Raw genomic sequence first — 6,279 nt, 5'->3', positions numbered from 1 at the left:
TTTTACCTTTAAAAAACTCATCTTCAAAACAATACCCCTTAAGTTGACATGACCCATCAACAAGCTGTAAAAAAGCTTGTAGCAATAAAAACAGCATCACAATAACAAAGATCCCCAGACAACTGTTATCCATGACAAAACTAAGAACAAAAAACAACCTATTTTTGTAAAAAAATCTCCATAACCTTAACAAGAAAAACTTCTCCCCACAGTAAACTAAAAAAGTCAATTCTAGAAATAGTGAACTGACTAGAAATTTCTGGTTTACTTTCTTTAAATTTTTAGTAAAATGAAGAAGATGAAAAGAAAAAAAAAAGTATTCTAAAAAATTTATTTTAATTCTTACTACCTTTTATTTAATTTTACTTTTAATAAATTTTTATTTATACCCATTTAAAATTTTAAGCCCACTATACCTTTCTTGTAGTCCTATCTCACAACAAGATAAATACATAAATAACTAACCAGCACTAAAACACAACATACTCATCAGTACATTAATTAAGAAATCTCAAGATTAGAAAGATCTATAATTAACAAACAAAAAGCACTACAGTGTCATAAAAAACATTTTGCCAAAGTTTCTCTGATTTTCCAAAGTTGCCAGTAAAGCCTGTTTTGTTGTTTTGAGTTCCTGAGAATCTCCAGTTCGTATATCTCTAGGGAGTCCAACTCACAGTACACAAGCAATTGTAATTCCTTTTAAATATCACCTTGAGAGAGTTGTTTGGCGTTTAGGGGTCAGGGCTTGTCTGTCCTGCTTGGCACAGCCCAGGCAGGGCTTTCCCAGCCACATTCCACACTCCATTTCCCAGCTGGAGCCGCTGGTGCCTCTGAGTTGTGCTGCCCCAGCCCCAGGGACGCTCTCCTTGTCTGCCCATTCCCCCACGGTCTCTGGGCAGGGATGGCCTCAGTGGGGGCTGCTGACATCCTCAGCACCTTGGAGGCTGCTGCTGAATTTTCCTGCTGCAGAGGCTTGTTCAGCCTTCAGCTCTTGAGTGCAGGAATTTAGTGTCCCCGGGCTCATTAGCATTCAGAACACAAGCCAAGCCTCTGGGGATAATTTGATTTTAATTTCCAAATCTTGATTAGACAGATTTCAGAGGCCTGTTCAATGTGAATACACTATATTTAAAAAGACAGCAAGAAAATTTTTTTTAGGTCCTGTAATTTTTTTATTGTTAATTCACTGATATGTGCAATCTCCAATTCACACTGAATCCAAGTACCTCCTCATACAATTGGAATAGATATAAAAATCAAGACCCTTCATGGCTGACAGTCAATCAGACTCTGTCCCTACTCCCACCCCACCATTTCCCCCATCCAAGCCCGGGCACTCAGAGCAGCCTTGTGCAAATCTGAGCTCCCTCCAGCCCAGGCTGCGCCTGCAGCTTTCAGCTCCTTGGCTCCAACTCCCACCTGCTTTCCTTGGAGAAGGAGCTGCCCGAGACACAGAGGGATGTTCATTTACTGCCAGCCAACAAAGCCAAGGGAAGGCTCAGCTCCATCAAATGCAAAAATCATTCTTCTCCCTGGCTCTGCCCTGTCCCTGATCCCCACAGCCTGTCCTGTTTCCTTCACTCTTCCTTTTCCAGGGAATTTCTGGGACAAGGGAGCTCTGTTCTGGATAGGGAGGGATGTCCAAGTGCCACCATTGGAGAGGGAACCACAACTCATCAGGTTTGTGTCTTTTGAGGGATCAGGAACTGGTGAGACTCAGAGGCACACAAAGTTTCTCTTCATGGCCAACAGACCACAGTTGAACAGGACACAATTTAATAACAATCACCCTCTTTCCTGAGCTATGTACAATGTCCTAGCAGTGTCTGATTAGTGCACCATCCACAGGTGATTTCCATATTAAAAGGAATTTTGGACAAATGGGGCTGTGTGATAGATATAAACACAATTAAGTTCTTGTATCAGGATGCTCGCCCTGGAATGGGGGAAAAACAGCTCCAACAATTCCTGATTTGCAAAGCTGTCAGTGGTGGAAGGAGAAGGGAGTCAGGCTGCTTTTGGTATTGAGGAAATGCTGAAACCAGCCTGACTCATTTCATCTGCTCATGCCCTGGCTGATCTCTCCTCTTTCCCCTTCCACCCATCAGCTTTTGTCTCCCCCCAGCCCCCTGTGAAGAACCTGGCTCTGTGTTCTCCATCCCCTGGCACTACCAGGCTGGGGTGAGGAGCCCGTCAGCCTTCCCTGCTCCAGGCTGGACCAGCCCAGCTCCCTCAGCCTCTGCTCACAGCCCAAGGGCTGCAGCCCCACCTTGGAGGCCCTTCCCAGACCCTGCTCCAGCTGCCAGACATCTTTCCTGCCCTGGGCAACCCAACCCAGGCCACAATGATCTGGATAATCCTTGTCCTTGATGTCCTGGTCACACAGCCCTGGCCCCTTGTCCCCTGACAGGCTCTGGGGTGGATCCTGTGGAACATCCTTTGGTGGAGGCTGTGGCTCCAGGTGGGCCGGGGGGATCCCGGGGGACAGGGACCCTGCTGGGCATGGACAGCATTGGAGTTGTTGGGAGAAACTGTGAGGGGGAGCTGGGGCAGTGTGACCAACCCAGTGACCTGACACAGTCCTGCTGGGATGTCACACAGCCCTGCTGGGATGTCACAGCCTCCTCTGTGATGTCAGACCTCTGCCCTGTGATGTCACAGCCAACTCTGTGATGTCATAGTCTGCCCTGTGATGTCAGACCTCTGCTCTGTGATGTCACAGCCCATTGCCTAATGTCACACAGCTGGTCTCTGATGTCACAGCCAACTTTGTGATGTCATAGTTGAACCTGTGATGTCAGACCTCTGCCCTGTGATGTCACAGTTGGCTCTCTGATGTCACAGAGGCAGTTCATGATGCCATTGCTTTTCCATGACCTCACATAAGCCGCTCTGTGATGTCATAGCGCCCTCTGTGACCTCATGTTACCAGATGATCAATTGTCTCCAGCAGCTGAGGTGACACCTGGACCTTGTTCTCCAATACCCCAGGCCTATGGAAACCACACAATGCCCATTGTGTGAGAAGGGGAACTGGAAGTTCAGCAGCCTCAGTGTCCTTCCAGCTCAGCCAGGCCCACTGGAACATTGGGGCCCACGAGCACCAGGGACCACCAGAGAGACCCCCCAGGACAGAACAACACATGGGTTAAGGAGAGGGGCCATATGTTAATGATTTTGGGAAATTATTATTAAATGTGTGTTTAGTCAGGGAAAATCAATGCATATGCGTGCAAAATACAGGAAATAAATAGAACTTTCCTGTACTCAGCATGCACGGCTTTGGGAGGAGCTATCCCCCTTGCATTTAGCTGAATAAAGAATGCTGCTTCTTTATGCTACATTGGGATTAAGGAATTTTCTGTTTTACCAAAATTTTGGTAACATTTTTACTGCCACGGAAAGCTCTGTCTGCTGCTGCTCACAAACAGAGAAGGGTTGGTGGCAGATTTGGGGCTCGCAGGCTGCCTGGGGCACAGTGACCATGAAATAATCAAGTTTTCCATTTTCTGTGAGAGAAGGAGGGGCAGCAATAAAATTTCTGCACTTTAATTAGGAAGGGCAGACTCTGGCCTATTTAGGATGCAGATTTGGGGAGTACCAAATCAGGTCCTGATTTTTTGAAGGGAAATAGCCCTTAAAAACAAAGAGGTCCAAGAAAGATGGACACATTTCAAGAAAGTAATCTTAAGGGGGAAAGAACAGCCTGTCCCAGTGTGGCAAAAGATGAGCTGGTGAGGAAAATGACTGGCCATGTGGGAATCCTTAAAATCAGAGGGTTTTTGGAAAGCTGCAAAAAGCAGGCCACTGAGACAGCAGAATTGTGATTTGAGCTAAGCAGTAGCCATGAGATAGGTCAGCAGGAAAATTATGTAAAAAGTAGAAAACTAAGGAGAAATAGAACAATGAACTGTGTATTAACGCTTGTCTAGAATAACTCCCTAAGCTACAAAGAAGTTAATCTAGCAAGATATTAGGAAGTTTGAAGATTAATAATGGAGCTCTATGCATTGTGTTTTAAGGGTTACATGCAGGTATTGTATTCAAAATAAGCAAGCATTGTTTTAACCAAAGATACTTGTGCTTAAAGTGATTGGCTAGAACTGCTGTCAATATGCTTTTACTTTGTGTGATTGGTAAAAAAACTTTTAAAATAAGTTGTAACATTAAGTTCTTTGTCTACTGCCTGTGGACTGATGGCATCTTCCCATTGCCATAACCATGTAATGAGACTGATGCTGAAAAATAAAACAGCTCAAGGAAAGTTCCTGGCTGTCCCATCCTATTTGTGAATTGTAAATAGCCCCTGGCCAGCAATATGGCCTGGCTGCCCATGGAACTTTTTTGGGAACTCAGGGGAAAAAGGACCAGCAACTGAGTAAGTCTTTAAGAATGTCCTTACATTATGCAGAAAGAAAAGCTGAGAGATGAAAGCTCAATTAGAGCCTAACCTGGCCACCTCTGTAAAAAAAAAGAATATTAAATTGTTTTTATTAAAAAAAAATATAGCAAAAGTAGGGAGAGGAAGAACCTCTACTCTTTTTTTGATGCAGTGGAGAATATAGTAACCAAAGATAAGGAAATGGCTAAGTTACTGAACACAGTGTCTGTCTCAATTTTCCATATAAAGACAGGTTGCCCTCAGGACAAGAGTTCTCCTGAGCTGGTAAATGGGCACAGGGAGCAAAACAGCCCCCTGTAATCCAGGAGGAAGCACCTGGTGACCTGGTGAGCTACTCAGGTGCTCACAGGTGTATGGGATCAGATGGGATCCATCCCAGGGGGATGAGGGAGCTGTGAATGAGCTCTCCAAGCTGCTCTCCATCATTCACCATCAGTGCTGGCTCACCAGGGAGGTCCCAGAGCACTGGAGGTGCCAGTGTGAGCCCATCCCCAAGAAGGGCTGGAAGGAGGAGCTGGGGAACTCCAGGCCTGTCAGCCTGACCTGGGTGCCCAGCAAGGTTATGGAACAGATCACCCTGAGTGCCATCACAGGGCACCCACAGGATGGCCGAGGGGTCAGAGCCAGCCAGCGTGGATTTCAATGTCTGCATTGATGATCTGCATGAGGGGACTGAGTCCATCATCAGCAAATTTGCAGATGACACCAAGCTGGGTGTGAGAGTTGATCTACTGGAGGGTAGGAGAGCTCTGCAAAGAGCCCTGGACAGGCTGGATCCAGGGCCCAAATCGAACACAGTGAGGTTGAACAAGACCAAGTGCTGACTCCTGCACTTTGGCCACAACAACCCCTGCAGTGCTACAGGCTGGGACAGAGTGGCTGGACAGCAGCCAGGCAGAAAGGGACCTGCAGGGACTGATGGACAGCAGGCTGGGCATGAGGCAGCAGTGTGCCCAGGTGGGCAAGAAGGCCAATGGCTCCTGGCCTGGATCAGGAATGGTGTGGCCAGCAGGAGCAGGGCAGGGATTCTTCCCCTGTGCTCAGCACTGGTTGGGCAGCACCTCAAGGGCTGTGTCCAGTTCTGGGCCCACTGGAGTGGGCAATGGGAAGAAATTTGTAGCAGGAAGAATAAAGAAAACAAGGATGAAGCCAAGGAAACGCTCAGGGCAGTTTGGGGGTGGCTTCCAGGCAGCCCTGGCTCTGAGCAACAGCGTCTGCAGTGGGACAGGAAACTCCCAGCTGATGGGAACAAACTTTCTGGCTCACTGCAGACGCCAGGACAAAGCTGAGTGGTTTCCCTGGTGTCCCCCAGCCCTTCCTGGCCCCAGGGCCTGATGGCATTTGTGCTCCCTCAGGCTCATGTCCCCACACCAACAGCATGGGGGTGCTCCTGCCTGCTGTGTGCAATGCAAACAGGGGCTGCTGAGCCAGTGCTGCCGTGTCTGTGCCTGCAAGGATGGGGCACCTGTGTGAGCTGGAGGAGAGGCCAGGGCTGCAGAGGGGGATTGTTGTTGGCAGCTCCATCAGGATGCTCTGGGACGCTGCCCTGGGCTGTCCAGCGCACTGGGGATGGATCAGCCCCTGCTCTGCTGCTCCTTCCCATCTACCCCAGGGCCCTTGAAGAGCCCCAGCCATGCTGTTTGCCCCCAGCCTGCCCACGGCCAGCCTGGGGCTGCTCACGGGGGTTTTCTGTGCTGAGCATTGGCCTGGCCGTGTTCTTGAGAGAGCCTGGGCAAGGAGCCTGGAGCCCCCAGGGCCTGGCCTGAGACGTCAGCACTGCCCCAGCAGTGCCCATGACCTGTCCCTGCTGCAGCCCCGGCACTGCCACCCCCAGAACTGTGCCCGGCCCTGAGAGCACTCAGGCCCTAAAGCAA

This window comes from Melospiza melodia, unplaced genomic scaffold (genome assembly GCF_035770615.1).
Source record: "Melospiza melodia melodia isolate bMelMel2 unplaced genomic scaffold, bMelMel2.pri scaffold_32, whole genome shotgun sequence".
Taxonomy (NCBI): domain Eukaryota; kingdom Metazoa; phylum Chordata; class Aves; order Passeriformes; family Passerellidae; genus Melospiza; species Melospiza melodia.
This window is presented reverse-complemented; position numbering follows the sequence as displayed.